Here is a 22,807-nt window from a genome sequence, read left to right as displayed (position 1 = left end):
ACGGATTTTTGTGCTCGTCACGGCGTTATTCATGTCACGGCCCCTCCGTTCCACCCGCAATCAAATGGTGAGGCTGAACGACTGTTCCGCACATTTAAGGCTCAGATGGGGAAACTCCTGACTTCTTCTGCTGCTGATGATGCGCTTCTCCAGTTTCTGGCTTCTTACCATTTCACCCCCATGGGCTACCATAGCCCGGCTGAGCACTTACACGGCCGACAGCCCCGCACGCTACTTCATCTTCTGTGGCCTTCCACCTCACGGCCGCGGGTGCCTTTGCTTGGCCGGTTCACCGCCAACGACCTTGTCTGGGTACGGGGATATGGCAGGTGGCCAAAATGGAGTCTGGGCCACATCTTACGACACCGTGGCCGACACCTGTATGAAATCCAGACGGACACGGGTGTTGCAGTGCGTCATTCAGACCAGCTTCGGCCTCGTGTGCCGGCAACGCCTGTTCCGAATGCCGCTACACCACCTTTGGCTCTACCTGATTCTCGGGATCTTGGCATCTCTCATTACTCACAACGCAGCCCTCTCACCGTCTTCTCAGTGCCTGCACAAGAACGGACACCACCAGGATACGTGCCCATGCAGGAACCGGATGACCATCATCTGTCGGAGCCAATCTACTTGCCTCCTTCTCCTACGGACGCTGACCTATCGCCCATGTCTCCTGTTATATCAACTGGACTTGCTGCAATGGGCAGATTGGTGCACGGGGCCCCAGCAGATTCGACCCCTACGCTTCCTGTCATCTCGACCCATCATCGGGGACACTTCCGTCCGTACGGCAAGCCTCCTCCTCGAGACTTTACGGCCAGTCAAACAATGCCTATGGATGTTAGCAATCTACAGGACACCTCCATCACGACCAGTGCAATAATTTCAAAGGGGGCAAAAGTGTTGTGACTCGCCGATCATTCAAAGTGCTGCCGCGCAATTACGCGCGTACTCTACATGCGGCGCTGTCTGCCAGCCGTGCAGCAGCCGCGCCACCTAAGCGGCCAGCCAGCCAGCGGCCGCTAAACTTGGACGCAGTGCTCATTCGAATGTTACCACGTTCACATGTCTTGCTTTGTCAACTTGCTCTGTGACTTATAGGTGTTGTGTCGTTTTGGAATATGTGTGTTCAACTTGACGTTATAACAGGTTGGAAATGCAATTTATTATGTTAGGGATATAAGCAGCATACACTGCATAACAACAGTGTAGCTCATATTAATGGTTCAAAGTAATGACTGGCAGTCTGAAGTGTTTCTGCAATATGTGCTGCCACAGTTCTCGGAGACTGTACCCTTTGTCGTCTGAAAAAATATATGGTTTCAACATGACAGTGCCCCAGTCCACTTTGACTTTTACTCATCCTTGGACTGAAAGGGGAGGTTCCATCCATGGCCTGCATGGCCACTTGGTCTCAGACTTCTGTACTTCTCCTCAGGGGTTACGTCAAGATATTGATGTATGAAACCCCTTGGAAATGGCTTGTGAGGGTCCAAGCTGCCTGTCTCCTTGTTCAACAGACACCTGGCATCTCTGAGAGAGTGCGGAAGAACTTCACGCACCATTGCCGTGCGTGCATTGAGACTGGTGGTCACTATATTGAACAATTACTGTGAGGCACTTTGTCGTTACACAATGTACACTGTATATGTCCATTACACAATAAATATGCATTCCTCACCGTTGTTTCTCTATCTCTATATAATCATTTGTGGACCCACTGTCAACTGTTTCAATTTGGCCAAAAATTTGAGAAACACTGTATGCATAATTTAGCAATAAATAAAGTAATAATGTTCAGCTTAAAACACGCACAAATTAAAACAAGTTAACTCAAATTAAATCACTGAAGCAGAATACCATAACATTATGTAATTGATTAATATGTGGATTATTCAAATCTTTCTCCCACATAAATTGCAAAACTCACAAATGTTGACAGAAGTCAATTAATTGGGTGGACCTCAAAATAAAATCCATGAAAATTTTAAACACTGTTCCCAGTTGCAGTTAAAACGAGACAAGTGTGAGCTAATGTTCTCATAAAATGTCATTGCACACCAGTACAAAATAAAAAGTCCAAGAGCATCAACTTGAGCTGTATCAGTCACGGAATACTTGTAAGTTAGCATTGTGTAGTGAGCCCGGACCACGTTGAAGTTGAAATATCACACTACTGCACTTCACTTGAATCAAAATCTGAAATGAGTACAGACACTGTTTTAGCCAGTGTGCAGGAAACACGTTACAAATACCCACATCTACTGACTGCAACTGTACTCAACTGAAATGGGGACAGCCCAATCTGACATGTTGAAATCTGCCCAGACATTTTTTATACGGAAAGAATACACACACACACACACACACACACACACACACACACACACACAAACACACACACAGCAAAAAAATTCAAAGTTTTATCTGCTAAGAAACACTGAAAGTATTTTTTAGAAAATGTTGAAAATTACCAAATTCATAGCTTGCCAGCCAGCTGGAGAAATGTACACCCCTGCCTTAGCTGTAGCATACAGTACATACACACCACAGTGGACACAGATCCTTGGCTCATTGATAAACAGATAAAATGGCACAATGCAATCATAATTTGTAAATCGAATTTCTGTTTACATTGACAGTTTCTCTGACAAAGTTGTTGACAGTTACCATTTGCTCGAATTTGCCATGCACTTAATATCCAAAGTAGTTAGCAACTGCCTCTACAGTATCACTAAGCATTAAAAATGGAGGTAAAACTTTCTTTTTGTATGCTTGCTAATCGCATCTGCATCTGTGCAGATTCCAGAGTTTCACAGTAATGTGGAATCCAGTCAATGTTTTGAACCGTCCAAAAATGAAATACGAAGAATGTGGTATGCAGCCAAAATCACCTACTTCTCCTGAAGACTAATACATGTCGTTTATTAGGTAACTAACATTTTTCCCACAGCTTCGCTGCATGTGCATCCAACCCATTTATTGGACACCCCTCCTGCCCCCCTTCCTCTGCCTGTCCACCTCATTCTCACACCTCTGTCTATCTCCTCTTTCTACTCCCTCTGTCCTTTCATCTCCACTTCCTCCTCTCTCTGTCTGTCCCCTCTTCCTCCTTGCTCTGTTCATCTCAACCAGTTCCCAGCCATGTTCATTGGCAGGTGTAGCCCCTGTGATAAAGGAGACCAGTACTAGTCCCACAACACGCCTGTCATGCAGGGCAGGCTACCCATCAGAGGCTTGAAATTCGTTTGATTTGCCCCTGATGTACATGTCACCATGCAGAGGAGGTCAATAAAGCAGGCCAGTAACACTCCAGCACAACATGCCTTTCGTGCAGAGCAGCATACATATCAGGGCACCGAACACTGTTTTTTGCCCTGGTATGTAGCAGGTTGATTTGGCAGACCAATACTGTTTCCTACATGTCTTATCATACAGGGCAGCCTGTACACTATGGACTGTTATAAATCCCACAGTGCTTATACTCATGAGGCCTGCTGTTTCTTTGCCAAATTTGGTTGAAAACGATCCAGGGATTTGGGAGGAGATCCCGGACATACACATATGTTGTTGTTGTGGTCTTCAGTCCAGAGACTGGTTTGATGCAGCTCTCCATGCTACTCTATCCTGTGCAAGCTTCTTCATCTCCCAGTACCTACTGCAACCTACATCCTTCTGAATCTGCTTAGTGTATTCTTCTCTTGGTCTCCCTCTACGATTTTTACCCTCCACACTGCCCTCCAATACTAAATTGGTGATCCCTTGATGCTTCAGAACGTGTTCTACCAACCGATCCCTTTTTCTAGTCAAGACGTGTAACAAATTCCTCTTCTCCCCAGTTCTGTTCAGTACCTCCTCATTAGTTACGTGATCTACCCATCTAATCTGCAGAATTCTTCTGTAGAAGCACATTTCTAAAGCTTCTATTCTTTTCTTGTCTAAACAGTTTATCGTCCATATTTCACTTCCATACAAATACTTTTAGAAAAGACTTCCTGACATTTGAATCTATACTCGATGTTAACAAATTTCTCTTCTTCAGAAACACTTTCCTTGCCATTGCCAGTCCATATTTTATATACTCTCTACTTCAACCATCATCAGTTATTTTTCTCCCCAGATATCAAAACTCATCTACTACAATTAAGTGTCTCATTTCCTTATCTAATTACCTCGGCATCACCATATTTCATTTGACTACATTCTATTATCCTCATTTTACTTTTGTTGATGTTCATCTTACATCCTCCTTTCAAGACACTGTCTGTTCCATTCAGCTGCTCTTCTAGGTCCTTCGCTGTCTCTGACAGAATTACAATGTAATTGGCAAACCTCCCCCAAAGTTTTTATTTCTTCTGCATGGATTTTAATTCCTACTCCAAATTTTTCTTTTGTTTCCTTTACTGCTTGCTCAATACACACATTGAATAACATCGGGGAGAGGCTACAACCCTGTCTCACTCCTTTCCCAGCCACTGCTTCCCTTTCGTGGCCCTTGACTCTTATAACTGCCATCTGGTTTCTGTACAAATTGTAAATAGTCATTCGCTACCCGTATTTGACACCTGCACCTTCAGAATTTGAAAGAGATTATTCTAGTTAACATTATCAAAAGCTTTCTATAAGTCTACAAATGCTAGAAATGTAGGTTTGCCTTTTTTAAATATATCTTCTGAGATAAGTCATATTGCCTCATGTATTGCAACATTTCTACAGAATCCAAACTGATCTTCCCCAAGGTCGGCTTCTACCAGTTTTTCCATTCATCTGTAAAGAAATCATGTTAGTATTTTGCAGCCATGACTTATTAAACTGATAGTTTGGTAATTTTCACACCTGTCAGCACCAGCTTTTTTTAGGATTGGAATTATTATAATGTTCTTGAAGTCTGAGGGTATTTCGCCTGTTTCATACATATTGCTCACCAGATGGTAGAGTCTTGTCAGGGCTAGCTCTCCCAAGGCTATCGGTAGTTCTAATGGAATGTTGTCTACTCTGGCCATGTTTCGACTTAGGTTTTTCAGTGCTCTGTTGAACTTTTCACGCAGTATCATATCTCCCATTTCATCTTCATCTAAGTTTTCTTCCATTTCCATAATATTGCCCTCAACTACATCGCCCTCATATAGACCCTCTATAAACTCCTTCCACCTTTTGGCCTTCCCTCCTTTGCTTAGAACTGGTTTTCCGTTTGAACTCTTGATATTCATGCAAGTGGATCTCTTTTCTTCAAAGGTCTCTTTAATTTTCCTGTAGGCAGTATCTATTTTACCCCTAGTGATATATGCCTCCACATCTTTACATTTGTCCTCTAGCCATCCCTGCTTAGCCATTTTGCACTTCCTGGCGATCTCATTTTTGAGATGTTTGTATACCTTTTTGCCTGCTTTATTTATTGCATTTTTATATTTTCTCCTTTCATCAATTAAATTTAATATTCTTCTGTTACCCAAGGATTTCTACTAGGCCTCGTCTTTTTACCTACTTGATCCTTTGCTGCCTTCACTATTTCATCTCTCAAAACTATCCATTCTTCTTCTACTGTATTTCTTTCCCCCATTCTTGTCAATCATTTCCTAATGCTCTGTCTGAAACTCCCTTTCAGTTTATCCAGGTCCCATCTCCTTAAATTCCCACCTTTTTGCAATTTCTTCAGTTTTAATCTACAGTTAATGACCAAAAGATTATGGTCAGAAAACACATCTGCCCCTGGAAATATCTTACAATTTAAAACCTGGGTCCTGAATCTCTGTCTTACCATTACATAATCTATCTGAAACCTTTCAGTGTCTCCAGACCTCTTCCACATATACAACCTTCTTTCAAGATGCTTGAATCAAGTGTTAGCTAAGGTCTGTGCAAAACTCTACCAGGTAGCTTTCTCTTTCATTCTTTACCCCCATTCCACATCCACCTACAACTTTTCCTTTTCTTCCTTTTCCTACTACTGAAGTCCCCCATGACTATTAAATTTTCATCTTCCTTCACTATCTGCATATTTTCTTTTATCTCATCATACATTTCTTCAATCTCTTTGTCATCTGCAGAGCTAGTCAGCATATACACTTGTACTACTGTAGTGGGCGTGGGATTATTGTCTATCTTGACTAGAATAATGCATTCACTATGCTGTTTGTAGTAGCTTACCCGCACTCCTATTTTTTAATCATTATTAAACCTACTCCTGCATTACCCCTATTTGATTTTGTATTTATAATCCTATATTCACCTGACCGGAAGTCTTGTTCCTCTTGCTACTGAACTTCGGTAATTCCCAAAATATCTAACTTCAACTTATCTATTTCCCCTTTTTAATTTTATAACCTACCTGCCCGATTAAGGGATCTCACATTCTAGACTCTGATCTGTAGAATGCCCCATTCAGATCTCCAGGTGGGGACTACTCAGGAGGACGTCGTTATCAGCAGAAACTACTATTTAATTCCAGTCCCCCATGACTATTAAATTTTCATCTTCCTTCTCTATCTGCATATTTTCTTTTATCTCATCATACATTTCTTCAATCTCTTTGTCAGCTGCAGAGCTGGTTGGCATATACACTTGTACTACTGTGGTGGGTGTGGGCTTATTGTCTATCTTGGTAGCCAAGATAGACAATAATGCATTCACTAAGGTGTTCATAGCAGCTTACCCGCACTCCTATTTTTTTATTCATTATTAAACCTACTCCTGCATTACCGCTATTTGATTTTGTATTTATAATCCTATATTCACCTGACTAGAAGCCTTGTTCCTCCTGCTACTGAACTTCGGTAATTCCCAAAATATCTAACTTCAACCTATCTATTTCCCTTTTTAAATTTTATAACCTACCTGCCCGATTAAGAGATCTCACATTCTAGACTCTGATCTGTACAATGCCCCATTCAGATCTCCAGGCAGGGACTACTCAGGAGGACGTCATTATCAGCAGAAAGATACACACATACACTCCACTGAGCTCATGGATATTCATTCGAATGATGTTAACATTTCACTAGAAACATTAGAATAAACAGGAAATAACCCAGACAGTTCTGTGAATTGTGGTTTGAACAATGACTGTTGTGCTAATTTAAGTCCAGAACAAAAATAAAGTACCTTCCAGGCCCAAAGAAAACGTATAGAGTAGTAGCTTACAGTGACAAAGAAAAGGCTGTAAATTTTTTGGTTAAACGAAGGAGAGAGAAAATGGTTACACTTAAGCTGTGTGCATAGTTAGTTTTGTTTCATAAAATCTAAACAACACTTATGTAAATGGAAGAAATATTTACACAAAGTATGAAATATCAGCCAAAAAAGAACTCGCAAAGATTGAAAGAAAGATTTACAACTTCTTCTGAGAGTCAATTCAACATTACTGAGGGAGATCTAAGAGACTGTTTGCTTTTAATTGCAAGTGACATTAACATTACTGATTTTCAGACTTCTTTTATCCAGTTAAACAGATTCAGGAAACAAGATGGAGATAGAAGTCACAAAATTATGAAATTAACTAAAGTAAATGAGTAGAAATGTCATTTATTGATAATAATTTAGAAAAATTTGTAGCTGTCACGAAGATGAAGGTTCTTGTTGTCCCCTAAAATGCTGTCTATAAAGCCATTCAGCCATGTTTTGTGCAAGAACTGCATGGAAATAACACTTAATCATATCAAGCGAAACAAAGACTTATTTGCTTGCACAGTTGAATACTATGACCCACTTATATACAACAATGGCAGTGGTAAGTGCCAGTGCATTCCTGTTTCCACAGGTTTCTATCTGTCTTCCGGAACATCAAGGCACATTAGAATCAAAAATGAAAGAAAGAACTGTTTGCTTGCAAAACTCTTGTAGTCGACATAGAAAAATCTGGAAAAATGGGAGAGAATAATTTTCAGTGTTACATCCAAAATGTCTTTTTACCATTTGTAGACAGTAATGCATTGATTCTGTTGGACTCCTAACTTGGATGTAATGACACCTCTTTCTTTAGGAGTACAATGAATTTACTGTTAATATAATTCAGATTTCACCCAGAACTAATTGTGTGATTTGACATCATCACAAAAAATTGCAACAGTGAATAACATTTTTCTGAAAATTGTTGGACAACATAACTTTCAGCAGATCTTTGTCGTTTCGGGTTTATCAGTCGGACAGTACTGTTAAACTTCAGTCATTCCTAGATGGTCATTTTGCATCACCACATTTTACGAATCTGATCAAGTATGTCTGGTACACAGCACAGTATCCAGAACAACAGCCACAACCGTTGCTTACTTCATTCCAGTTCTGTCTCAATAAAACTAGTAATTACTGTGAAGTGAAGTGCTTGAATGCATTAATTTTTCTTTTGTCGTATATGCCTGGTGTAAGGGAAACTTTTTGTCAGCCATGACAACAGGGAATAAACAAGGAATTATGTCATTGATATTGAAATATACATTACTCAAAAATTATTATAGCAGTTATGCTGCAGGAATTGATATAAATTATTTAATGTCAACAAACATGCAAATAAGTCGCAATTGGTGGAATGTAATGTAACATCTTTCATTGCTTTGGTTTTCTTTCCTCTGTTCGTCACTTGTGTAATGATTACATCTGCAACAGTTGTTGATAGGAACTGCAAGTTATTCAAAAAATTGGGAAAGTTTTGGGACTGGTGTGTTTTAACCGCTTAAAATCATGTGTGTACTTTGGACTTGATTTTGTCATGGCTCTGCTTGTCCACTGATTTGCATGCTAGGCACGAAGGGCTGTACAAACCACTGTTGTAAGCAGTTCTTTGTAAGCCAAGAATGAGTGATTTTAACATTTTATTAAATACTTGCAGTGTTCCTTAGCAGTTACAATTTTGACAGTACATTTTTTTCCATTTATTCTTCCTGCATGAAAAATTTCAAGATAGATTTTGACATGCCGGATTGAGTCATTCCCTTGACTTAACTGCACATCACTGCTCCAAATGGAAAAGCTCCCTTCTACCACTCTTCTATGAAGACTTAGCCCTCTGAGGTGTTTCTTCACATGTTCATTGTTCAAATCCTAGTGTCTTTTCTTCTCACTTTTAATATCTGTTGTCAGTCTGCAACACACAAGGATGTTAAAGTTATATTTTATGAGGGACATGTTGCAGTGCTGCACCCTGATTGCCAGGATGTGGAAGTGTCAGTCCTGTGAAATTCTACAGTTTTTATAGAAGTCAGCACACGGTTGCCTAAACCTCCCCTGGAACTAACATATTCTAGGTACCTGATGGAGTTCCGTCACGGAAATACTGGGGTAGGCACAACTGTGTGAGAGAGGAAAATTTTGCACTCTCCATACATTTGAATTCAGTGAACCATTGTAAAATATATGGTAAATGCACAGTGGCTGCATTTCCCCATAGACAGTTGCAAACTCCAGAACTAGGTTCAGAAGTGTACTGTACAGAACGACTCCATGATCCTTTGAGAGTGTCAACATCAGGTTTAGCAGTGGATAGAGCTTCCCGATCATGGAGGTATTACCACCAACCACCAAGAGCACCTCCATTTCGACAGCTGTCATCCCTTCCACACCAAAACCTCTCTCCCTAATAGTCTGGTCACTCCGGGATGATATATTTGCAGTGACGGGAGCTCCCTTGTCCAGTACACTGAAGATCTCACAATAGCTTTCACATACAAGCACTATCCCTTGTCAGGGCTTTGATCATCATACCCTGAACTTAGGGACATCCTACCCAAGACCCTTCCAGCCCTGCTAAAGGGGTGTCCTGTGCCCACCCAACCTCCACAACATCCCAGTCCATCACTATGCTACTCCCAACCCCAACCCCTTGCCATGGGGATCATATCCACCACCAACAGTATCTGCATTTCAACAGCTGTCATCCCTCCCATACCAAAACATCCCTCTTATATGGCCTGGCCACCTGGCGATGGTGTACCTGCAGTGATGGGAGCTTCCTTGCCCAGTATGTTGAAGGTCTCACAAAGGCCTTCACAGACAGACGCTATCCTCCAGGCCTAGTGCACAAACAGATTTCCTGTGCCATATCCCCACATACAAAACCTACCAATCCACCAACCCAGCACTTCCTATTCTATGCCTGATACATGCTTCTCTAAGCTGTCAGAGGCCGGGCTACCTGTGAAAGCAGCGGTGCTGCAACCATTATTCAGATTTTTATATTGGCATGACTAGCAACTAGGCAAAGGCAAAGTGGATCACCCTGTGGCACAACATGGAACTGTATACATGGTGGTCCATTGATAGTGACCAGGCCAAATATCTCACGCAATAAGCATCAAACGAAAAAACTACAAAGAACGAAACTTGTCTAGCTTGAAGGGGGAAACCAGATGGCGCTATGGTTGGCCTGCTAGATGGCGCTGCCGTAGGTCAAACGGATATCAACTGCAGTTTTTTGAATAGGAACCCCCATTTTTTATTACATATTCGTGTAGTACGTAAAGAAATATGAATGTTTTATTTGGACCACTTTTTTCGCTTTGTGATGGATGGCGCTGTAATAGTCACAAACGTATAAGTACGTGGTATCACGTAACATTCCGCCAGTGCGGACGGTATTTTCTTCGTGATACTTTACCCGTGTTACAATGGACCTTTTACCAATTGCGAAAAAGGTCGATATCGTGCTGACGTATGGCTATTGTGATCAAAATGCCCAACGGGGGTGTGCTATGTATGCTGCTCAGTATCCTGGACATCATCATCCAAGTGTTCGGACCGTTCGCTGGATAGTTACGTTATTTAAGGAAACAGGAAGTGTTCAGCCACATGTGAAATGTCAACCATGACCTGCAACAAATGATGATGCCCAAGTAGGTGTTTTAGCTGCTGTCGCAGCTAATCCACACATCAGTAGCAGACAAATTGCACGAGAATCGGGACTCTCAAAAACGTCGGTGTTGAGAATGCTACATCAACATCGATTGCACCTGTACCATATTTCTATTCACCAGGAATTGCATGGCGACGACTTTGAACATCATTTACAGTTCTGCCACTGGGCACAAGAGAAATTACGGGACGATGACAGATTTTTTGCACGCGTTCTATTTAGCGACAAAGCGTCATTGACCAACAGTGGTAACATAAACCGGCATAATATGCACTATTGGCCAACGGAAAATCCATGATGGCTGCGACAAATGGAACATCAGTGACCTTGGTGGGTTAATGTATGGTGCGGCATTATGGGAGGAAGGATAATTGGCCCCCATTTTATCGATGGCAATCTAAATGGTGCAATGTATGCTGATTTCCTACGTAATGTTCTACCGGTGTTACTACAAGATGTTTCACTGCATGACAGAATGGCGATGTACTTCCAACATGATGGATGTCCGGCACATAGCTCGCATGTTGTTGACGCAGTACTGAATAGCATATTTCATGACAGGTGGATTGGTCGTCGAAGCACCATACCGTGGCCCGCACGTTCACTGGATCTGACATCACCGGATTTCTTTCTGTGGGGAAAGTTGAAGGATATTTGCTATCGTGATGAGCCGACAGCGCCTGACAACATACGTCAGTGAATTGTCAATACATGTGCAAACATTACGGAAGGTGAACTACTCGCTGTTGAGAGGAATGTCGTTACACGTATTTCCAAATGCATTGAGGTTGACGGACATCATTCTGAGCATTTATTGCGTTAATGTGGTATTTACAGGTAATCACACTGTAACAGCATGCGTTCTCAGGTACATGTATCACATTGGAACAACCGAAATAAAATGTTCAAATTTACCTATGTTCTGTATTTTAATTTAAAAAACCTACCTGTTACCAACTGTTCATCTAAAATTGTGACCCATATGTTTTGACTATTACAGCGCCATCTGTCACAAAGTGAAAAAGTGGTCCAACTAAAACATTCACATTTCTTTACGTACTACACGAATATGTAATAAAAAATGGGGGTTCCTATTTAAAGAAATGCAGTTGATATTCGTTTGAACTATGGCAGCGCCATCTAGCGGGCCAACCATAGTGCCATCTGGTTGCCCCCTCCAAGCTAGACAAGTTTTGTTCTTTGTAGTTTTTTCGTATGATGCTTATTTAGTGAGATATTTGGCCCGGTCACGATCAATGGACCACCCTGTATAATTTACTTGATTTCAATGGCTGCTTCACAATCCAGGCTATCTCAGTCCTCCCACAGACCACCACATTTTCTGAACTGTGCAGATGGGTGTTATCTTTACAATACATTTTCCACTCCCAAAATCATCCCAGCCTCAACCTAACCTAACCTTGTGTCCCCACACCCGTCACCTATGTGTTTCCATCTCCTCTGTTCTGTCATTTCCACACAATTCGACTCCTCTCACCTTCATTGTGCACTGCTCTCTGCCAGTGCATCCACCAGTCTTTTCCCCTCCCTCATTCCTCGCTGTTCCCCCTCCTCTCGCTCCCCCACAGTCCTGTCCTGCCCACCTCTGGTCCTTGCATGCTCCTCCAGGCAGAGCCATTTCCTCTTCCCTCACCCATACCCTACTAACCCTCCCCCCACCCCCATCTAGATTGGTGCTCCTGTTCAACGCATTTCTGTTTCGGTGTGGCCAGAGGTAGCAGTAATGTGTGAGGTGTGCTTGCTCGTGTGAATGTGCATACCTTTCTCTCTTCTGAAGAAGGCTTTGACTGAAAGCTTATAGCTAACAGTCTTTTCATTGTGCCTGCCTGCAACTCAATGTGTCATCTTTATGGTCAGTAACAATCTATCCTATTCTAATACTGTTCAGAACATGTTTAGCTATATTTGACTGGGTTCCAAAATTACCTCTCACAGCCATTCATCCAAAGGGCTTTCTGTGTTGGACTGATAGGAAACTGATAGTCGAATATAGAAATACAACCACTGCAATGAAAGATAGAAATACAATCACTTCAGTAAAGTAAAAGTAACCAGTACAACTAAAACTCATGTATACAAAAGAAAATATGGCTCAAATGAGCTCACTTACGAATAAAATGTGATTCCTTTACACTATAATCAGAATGACTAGTAGACCTGAAAATTATTTGAGCTAGCATTTTCGATCAAAACAATTCCACCAGAAGCCAATGTTTGGGGCAACTAACATGGCAGACATCAGCATCAAGTTTGCGATGACAGTTCCCCTTATTACACCCCGTGCTTCGTACCAGTTTATTCCTCAGTCCTCCCAGATGTTGGCATCAAGTTAAGACACCTGTTGACAGTAAAACATAGGTGCTTGATGTGCTTTCCTGTAGCAGAGCTCTACCCTGGATGGCCAGCTGCCTCAGGTTCACACAGAAAACCCCCTTGCTGTAGCCAGGCTGGGTCTTACATATTCTTGTGAAAATTCCTCCCGAAGCATTTCTTTGGATGGCATGTTTGTAGTACAGTCACAAACATGTGGCTTATTGATGTAACACATGCTGTGGATGGACAGGGTTTGTAAGTGCGATCTCGGGTTCACGAGGCATCGGTTTAGCAGTGGTCATAGATATAGCTTATTACAGTTCTACTTGCTGTAGATTTATCACAGTATTGTGTTTCTTGATCGGGTGAATGTCAATTTACAGGAGACGGGGTACAATATTTTGTTCAAGTTTTCAGTTTTGTTGTTTGGAATGTTAACAACATATTTTTATCACTGATTACTGCAAAATTTCAACATTGCTTTACGCCTATATGTATTATAGCTTGAAGTCTCTTGTTATATTTTGTTGTCCATATGTGAAGGCTAATCTCAGGAACTGCTGTAGGGATTTTGATATGGTCAGAAATATTTATTTATGAGGAATGTTTGTGTATATAATCTGTTGCACCAGACACGTTGTCTGGCCTTAGATATTTAGTGCTACCTCTGCAAAACCGGGACAGGTTGCTAATCCATTAAAAAGTTGACTACTAATTTATACCTGACAGAAAAAGAATCACAACACCAAGAAAGAGTTGTGCAACATAAATGAAAGTGGTGGGCGTGTTTCTACATGCGAAAAACGATGTCTGCTCAAATTTCAGATCAGTTGCAAAATAGAGGCACTAGTAGTGCAAATCAGATTTGTGTTAAATAAACACTGTAATGGTCGTGAACAGTAGTTATCTTTGAGACTGGACCTGGTGAGCTGATGTTAAGTCAGAAATGTGTTTAACATGACAAAGATGCAATTTAATAAAATTGCGTAGGCTTCCGCGGCCAGAGTCAGTCGACATAAAAGTTTTCTGGGTTTGGTACCGCGTCATAATGTAAAAAAACTGCTGCTGCTATAGAAAAGCCAACGTTTCGGCCACGATTGCAGCGGCCTTCTTCTGGGTCTAATAGCAGCAGCAGTTTTTTTACATTATGACGCGGTACCAAACCCAGAAAACTTTTATGTCGAAAGAAACAATTATTAATATTTCATTTAGTTTGAACGAAGTCATTTAATAGGGCTACGAGAAGCTGGATGTTCCCTTCTGCGCATTGTTGGCTCGTGAGTACTCATTCTGGGTGTTCACAAATTTTTAGATTCAGATAAATTTGAGACTGTGAAATTAATAGCATCTGCTGTATAAAAGTTTATCAACAATTTTTATACAACTACAGCCACTGCCTATAATAATGACAGTAGTAATAATATTAATATGCAAAATAAGAAATTGTTTTTGTCAAATATTGTTGTTTAGTACATAAAGAAGTACAGTTCAGGGAAGGAAAGAAATAAGGCGTAAGCTTTCGCTACTCTCTGTTTCGAATTTTTTTGTAATTGGTAGTTTTCATGTTTTTTTTATTTTTTTGAGACAGTTGTACAAGGAATTAACTTCCGAGGAGAAATTCAGACATTTTTACCTTGCACCAACAACAACAACTTACGCTATTGTACACTTCTTTGTTAAATGTTCGCATTAGTGATGCATATTTCATGTCACTACTTTCTCCATCAAAGAATCTGGTCTGAGAGGCTCTAGTTCCTTTGTGGCTAACTTTTCGTGGTAATTTTCCTTCCTGTTAGCACTTAAAAGCAGATTCAAGAGAGTTCACGTCGACACTGCACAGTAAACAACCAACTCCGAGCACAAACAGCTATTTATGGTAATGATTAAATTCAAGTAGTAATGACTACCAACATGCAACTAGAATGCAAATGAGGCACCGGCAACAATAACGGCATAAAGCACACCATCGTCGATCCCATATTAAGTGAAATTAGTGAGACAGTTTTTTGTGAATGTTATACACACAGTGTGGACTTACAGCACAAATAAACCCAACTCGCCAGAAGATCAACAGATGTGAGAAGCATGAATAAATGCTACAATCTCACAATTGATGCTGGTGTGCTTTGGTCCCTTATGGTTCTCACTGCCTCAAAAGGATTACTATATGACAAAACCCAAAACTTAATATACTATAACTCACTATAACATAGTGACAAACCCACAAAAAAGCTTTTTCTATCAGTGAACTATAACATATATTGATGTCTAATCTAATTTTACTGGTCTGCTTGTGTCTTAAGACGCTATTAAAGTACACTCGATACCGCATAACCAATTTTCAGCACAGATTTTTAAGGAAATACTATATTATGCACGGTTTGCTTCCAAAGTATTGTCTGAAAGAGAGGTTTTTGAAAATGTTAACAAGGTTTGTTTTTCCACAGAAAAAGTCAAAAGATCTTGCGTATGGGGAAACACAGCATTTATTCAATGGAGCTGGTGCCGTTTAACTTAATGATTTACATGTTTTTATGAAAAATACCATCCTGCAACTTGTACTCGTAATGTCGAAAGCGACGATTAACTGTACATCTTTCGAAAGCTGTCTGTGCCAGTCAAAACTAGGAGGTAACAAGTTGTTTTGGGCTCCTTCCAGGTATAAGGGATTTCTCAAATCACGGACAAGCATACATTTTTAGTATGACTTTATGCATTTGGCCGTTTACTAGTTGATAGTTATGAATATTACATTATTTGTGATGATAAAAATTAGTACACTACGAAATAACATTGTAAATTTAATAAAATTTCATCCGATTACATGTACTTTCCCCATTATATCAGTTGTAATATAAATAATAAAGAAAATGACTGTGTTGAAAATTAAAAAAAAAAAAAAAAAAAAAAAAACTGACGAACGCAACTCGATCCAGCGGCATGAATGCAAAAAAAACAAAATGTTCTATATTGTTCATTGAATTTGTTCAGGGTGGACGTCCAATGACACCCATTGTTTGTCGATGATCCGTTCACTCAGTTTTTTTAATTATAAAGGGTAGCTAACGCTCTGACTAAACACGCTGAGCTACTGTGCTGGCACCACTCTGCTGCAGCCGCTTCATGGTTAAAATGGCCACGCACATTATATATATTCGACGACCGAAATTATCTTGCGATTTTCTCAATAACGCTTGAGAAGTACGCGCTACTGCTTACACATTTTGTTGTCCTCATGGAGTACTACGATTGTACGAAGTTTGCTGTAAATCCGCGTTCCAAACGTCGTGGCCTCGCCTTGTGAGCCAGATGCACTGCACCGTGCGTTCCACTGACCTCAAACCACTGTCATTTAAGACTTCAGTGGTGTAAAGTGAGAGGTCTGTTGCATCTTCTGCCTCGGTTCCAGTAAAGCCGTGTGTTGTTTAGGATGATGCCAGTTGAGGCCCTGCAACCAGGCTGTCTGCATGCTAGACATACTGGACTGAAACTCATGGTCTGGGGTGTGATTTTGGATGTGAGCAGGAGCACTCTCATGATTATCCAACACAACCAGACTACAATTCTGTACATCAATCTGGTGGTTCGACCGGTTGTGCTGCCGTTCACGAACGGCATTTCAGGGGTGTTTCCCAACAGGATGCCACTTGCCCACATACCACTGTTGTTTCCCCAACACGCTCTACAGTGTGTCGACACGTCACCTCGACTCGCTCGATCACCAGGTCTTTCTCCAATTGAGCACATATGGGAAATTATTGGAAGACAACTCCAGCGTCACCTACAACAGTATTAACTGTCCCTGTATTGACTGACCAAGTGCAACAGGCACGGAGCTCCATCCCACAAACTGAAATTCGGCACCTGTACAACACAACGCATGCAAGTTTGGATTCTTGCATTCAACATTCAGGCAGTTACATCAGTTATTACTGTACTAGCAGTTCACATTTACAATGGCTTATCTCGTGCTTCGATGAACCTGTGATCTTGCAACTTTAATCTCTTCAATATGTTACCGAGACGAAAGTATTTCCAAAATTTCATTATTTTACATCAATTATTTTTTGTTGTTGCAATTTTTTTACGTCCAGTGTATTTTGTTACGAACAGTGAGACTTCATTTATTATTTAACACGAGCATACCTGATTTTATTTCAAGCGGATCCTGTACTGTCTATCAGTGAGACGCCATTGTAAATATCGAAAAACAACTTGTTTCGCTGTTTAAGTGTTAAGAATGTTGGAAGCTCTGATGATCCGACATCATCACAGTTTTTTTTTACAAAGATGCAGGTGGTGACAATTGATAGTGATAGCAGTCATGATAATTGTGTTGGTAATCGTCAGTTCAATGGTCCTGTTGCAGATGTTAGTCTATTTGCAGTCACCGGAATGATATGTCAGTAATAGCTAAGAAAAAACACAACTGTAATTTAAGAAACTTCCTGGCAGATTAAAACTGTGTGCCCGACCGAGACTTGAACTCGGGACCTTTGCCTTCCGCGGGCAAGTGCTCTACCATCTGAGCTACCGAAGCACGACTCACACCCGGTCCTCACAGCTTTACTTCTGCCAGTGAGGACCGGGCATGAGTCGTGCTTCGGTAGTGCAGATGGTAGAGCACTTGCCCGCGAAAGGCAAAGGTCTCGAGTTCAAGTCTCGGTCGGGCACACAGTTTTAATCTGCCAGGAAGTTTCATATCAGCGCACACTCTGCTGCAGAGTGAAAGTCTCATTCTGGGAACTATAATTTATCTTATCCTTCAGACTGAACTGCTTTCAAACTACACTGTTTTTAATATATTTTTTATGAGGAAGTGACTAAACGATACCAACAGGTGTGGAACAGTTTTTTGATAGCAGTTCTAAGCAAAAGTGTGTGTGTGTGTGTGTGTGTGTGTGTGTGTGTGTGTAGTGATGGAAAGAAACAAATCATAAAAAATTCATAAAATTTTTTGGCACTGTTATATACATGAGTGTGACGATATATCCAACAACAGATTGACAAAAATCCTCTGTTAAAAAAATAAAATTTTGCCTAAAATAATAAGCAGAAGCCATTTTCAATTATTCCTCCGTTGCATCCATTTTGCAGAGAGTAAGTCAACTAAAAAAATCAGATACATTACAAAGAAAGTTTTGTGCAGAATATATGCCATTTGGAACTGTTGCAACATATGAAAACATGGTGCCATTCAGAGGTTGACTTAATTCTAGATAAAAACCCTAACATGGTGTTAAGGTTTTCAAATAATGTGATAGTATTGGACAGAGTGAAAAATGCTTCTATTGAAGCACAAAAAAGGCAGATAACTTCTGTGCACATTTGGGGATGTAAAAGAAGGGAACTAGCTTTTCAACTTATCCAGTAGCTACAAAGACATTTAAATCAAAATATCTTGACATTCACACTTTTTTACTTGTTAGTACTAGTATCCATGTCATGTAACATAATGCACTGTGTCAAGTAAAATAACATGATATATGTCATGGTGTATAATATAACACATGCCATACAACATGGCAATGCTCATTTCGTGCAATGTGACACAATGTGTCATTAAAGTTTAGGATCCCCACTCCGCACTCTGGGATACTTCCTATTACAGATGCACCCCCACTCTCTGATACTTCCTATTGCAGATGCATCCCATTCTCTAGAAGCACATAAATTTGTGTCTATTGGTCTATAAGAGCACATAGCACAGGGGAAGTGGGGGTAACTCTCTCTCAAAAAAAAGTTTGAATATGTCAAGATGTTCTGATTCAAACTTCTTTGGAGACGTAAGATAAGTTGAAATGCTAATTCCTTTCTTTTACATCCTTAACTGTGTCTAATAAATATTCACCTTTTCTTTCATGCTATGATAGCAGCATTTTTTACTACAGAATAATTTTGACAGACTGCCAAAACTTGGCAACTGATGTAGGTTTTTGTTGACTAGTGACAACTGCTCCAGTATTTCTTCTGAACCATGTTGCTTACACCATGGCAACAGATACAGATTTCATAAAGCAGCAGGATGACCATTACTTACATTTGTTTACCTTGTTACACAATTTGAACGAAGTCATACAAGTTTGAAACAAAAGAGGTGCACATTAAAAAATACGTAAAAAAGCTTTTTTGCGTGTAAAATCTAAATGAAGCTAAATTTTTGAAACAGAGTTTTCAGTTTCATTGCAAGAATGTGTTATTTATTTATCCAAATCACACTAAATGGTTTCCACACATTCAATTCATGTAAGGAGAATTTCGTGCTCTACATTTGCCTTGACTTTAAACCATCATATGTCTACAATGGACAAAGATCACTGGATAAAACAAAATCTCTCTACTTTATCCCTGTATCCACCTTCTTGCAAAGCTTGAACCGATTCATTCAAGTTTAAAATACACTTCCAAAACCTCAAAGAAAGAAAACTTTTTTGTTCATAAAATCCAAACAAAACCAGATTTTTTCCCTCAAAAGGTTAAAACTTATCTTAGACGAAGGCCTGATACACCAATGGACAAAATTTTTAGCCAGCAGTCTCACTCCAGTCCAGAGTTATTTAAGGGGACTTGCATGTAAAATCTGAACAAGGGCAATTTTTTTTTGCTTGTACAATCGAAATGGTATCATTAGCTGATTATCAAGTTCAGCCCTATTAACATATGTTGCAAAAGGAACTAATCAATTTGCACAATTTGTTTGGGTGCCAGCTCCAGTTCATCATTCAGGGCTTGTGTAACATAGCTAGTAAGCAATGTTCAAATCGCCACTGGTCTGTGCTAAATCAAAAACTTTCCTAGCTCAAATTCAAACTGAGCACCAACATCCCACCACAAATTGCAATTCTGCACACAGCCTTTTCAGCTGTACTTTTCACAGTGCTTCCATGCTCTAATGATATACACTACCACATGGTTGCCAACTATTACAATTTAAATGATTAATAGAAAATCTCATAAATATGTGAAACAAATACTAACAGAGAGATAGAGGGGCTGGCCAGTACTTACCTCAGCTCAGTACAGAAGATAGTTACACAAAACAGAACAGAAAATTTACATTCCTAGCTTTCGGAACTTTGTTCCTCTACCAGCGAGGAGAGAGGGGGGGGGGGGGGGGGGGGAAGGGAAGGAAGGAAAGTGGATTCAGTTACTCACAACCCAGGTTATGAAACAACAGGGAAAGGTAAACAGGGAGGCCTCCCTGGAAACATGATCATCAGCAAGTTATTTGAGATGCCACCATATGAAAGGGCAGTGGAGGAAAAAAGAATTTTATAGGTGCAAACTCCAATATCCTGACATACACTGACTACTCATTGCCCAGCCCAAACTGCTAAAGATACGAACTTGAAATTTGAAGAGTGTTGAACTTATATTTTAGGCATCGTTTAAGCAAGGATTTTCCGAAATTTCACAGCTAAGGGTGTGAAACAGATGAAAAGTTTCTTAAAAGGTCACTATTAAGGCACTTTTGAAGTTAGAGCTATGAAAATTGGAACTTTCTCAGTCAGAAATTTAAAAAAATGTTTCTTCAGCATTTTTGCAAATTCTGCGGGATGAAATTTATTTGCGGCAGCGGCGGGAGGGGGGGCCATCAGACCACACAGTCTATGGGAACGAAGCAGAGGGCGCTAAGCTAGTTATTACATTTAAGTTGTAAGTTAAAGAGTTAGCTGATGGCATTGTCGCTGGAAAAAAGACCAAAGGGGAAGTGTTCTTTCTGCTGGATATGGTTCCCATTAGGCAACGAGCAGTCAGTCACCATCATATACACCGTCCGCCGCTCGTGGTCTCGCGGTAGCGTTCTCGCTTCCCAAGCACGGGGTCCCGGGTTCGATTCCCGGCGGGGTCAGGGATTTTCACCTGCCTCGAGATGACTGGGTGTTTGTGTTGTCCTCATCATTTCATCATCATCCAGGAAAGTGGCGAAATTGGACTGAGCAACGATTGGGTAATTGTACGGGCACTGATAACCATGCAGTTGAGCGCCCCACAAACCAAACATCATCATCATCATCATCATCATCATCACACCATCATATACAAAAAACAGGAATACAAGAACTACACATTGCTGATCCAATTGCTAGTTACTTCTCCACTACCAAAAAACAATCTGATGGTACCACTAACTCATTTTTGGAATACATCTTAGTGGTAAACGCATCAATCTTGTGTAGGACACTAACTGGAAACATAATGCAAATAACTTTAGGATGGAAACAACAATCAGTTGGAATGTCAACAGATCAAGAATTATTGCAGGAGTCTAGAGTTAAGACTATTTTATGACAGTTGCAATGGGCTCAGCACTGCAGCTTCACAAGCCTATCTCAACCAAGAACATAATGCAATTTTGTAAATATCTATAGCAGTGCCTCAGTGTTGTCACAACTCTACAGATGGCTATTGTTTTCACCTGCAGCCACATGCCTTAGCAGTTTAACACCAGCAACAGCATTGTGAGCAATCGGAGAGCTTATTATACCATCTTGCATATAGAGTCAATAAAGATTACCACAATCCAGTTCAGGGAATACAGAAGGCCCAACAGTTACACAAGGGGAGGGGGGAACAGAAATTAGAAAGGTGCCAAACACATGTTAGGAGCTTACTTGAGGATTCAAACTCGTGGCAGGTGTGAAGCTTTGAAACAAGAAGCATTCTGTTAAACTCTGAACAAAAGGCTCTGCCCACTATGTTATTAACAGACTCACTGCTAGGTACCTGTGTCCTCAATTTTACTTGCCTACTCAAATTTTTTGTTATATGTGTGATCACTTCCATTGTTTACAGTTTACCTACTATTTACAGTCTGTTCTGATTCCTGCTGTGAGAACTCACCTGCAGCATCATGGCACATCTAGTTTACATTACAGCTAGATGCGACATACCTGCAGGCTTTTTAAAATATATTAGTCTATAAGGAGCATAGATAAACAAAGATGAGAAAATTAATACACAACACTGAAAATCACAGAGAAAAGTTAAATGGACTGCCTCTGTGCCTGCCAAAGAGCACCCTGTCAGGCATGAGGTTGTGCTGTGTCCACTGGCAGCCTCATGGCGATCAACATGTTAAACGAAATTGTCAACTCCTGCTTTGGCTCGATTTTTAAGAATACTTTAAATTGACTTAACTTCTGACAAAGTGTTTATCCCATGTTTCCATACCAAACTAAAAGTTGTCCAGCCAATTTGACACCTAGACAAATGTGTCACAGCCACTCATACATTTTTTTGTGGTTTCAGGGCACACAACTACAGTGGTCATTAGTGCCCAGACTAAATTATGAATGCACTGCGAGGCACAATGTTAAAACAGCAACTAAAAAGGACAACACTATAAAAGGCACATTAACAGGCAAGGGAGTAAAAGAAAACAGCCTAATCAAATGTCCTTAGACAGGTTTGTCAAGTGGATAAAACGAAGAACGCGAGCAGCTGCTCCTGGGTCATCCGCTAAAATTTCAACCAGAGTACATGGCAGGCCAAGATGCGCAGTGTATTAAAATTTGGACAGGACGATAAAATGTGGCTTATCGTCAGCAATTGCCCACATGGGCAGAACGGCGCCAGTGCAGCCGTCAGCAGATGGCGGTGGCTGAACTGGCAGTGTCCAATCCGTAA

This window comes from Schistocerca cancellata, chromosome 12 (assembly GCF_023864275.1).
Source record: "Schistocerca cancellata isolate TAMUIC-IGC-003103 chromosome 12, iqSchCanc2.1, whole genome shotgun sequence".
In the NCBI taxonomy this organism is placed as follows: Eukaryota; Metazoa; Arthropoda; class Insecta; order Orthoptera; family Acrididae; genus Schistocerca; species Schistocerca cancellata.
Note: the sequence above shows the minus strand (reverse complement) of the source record.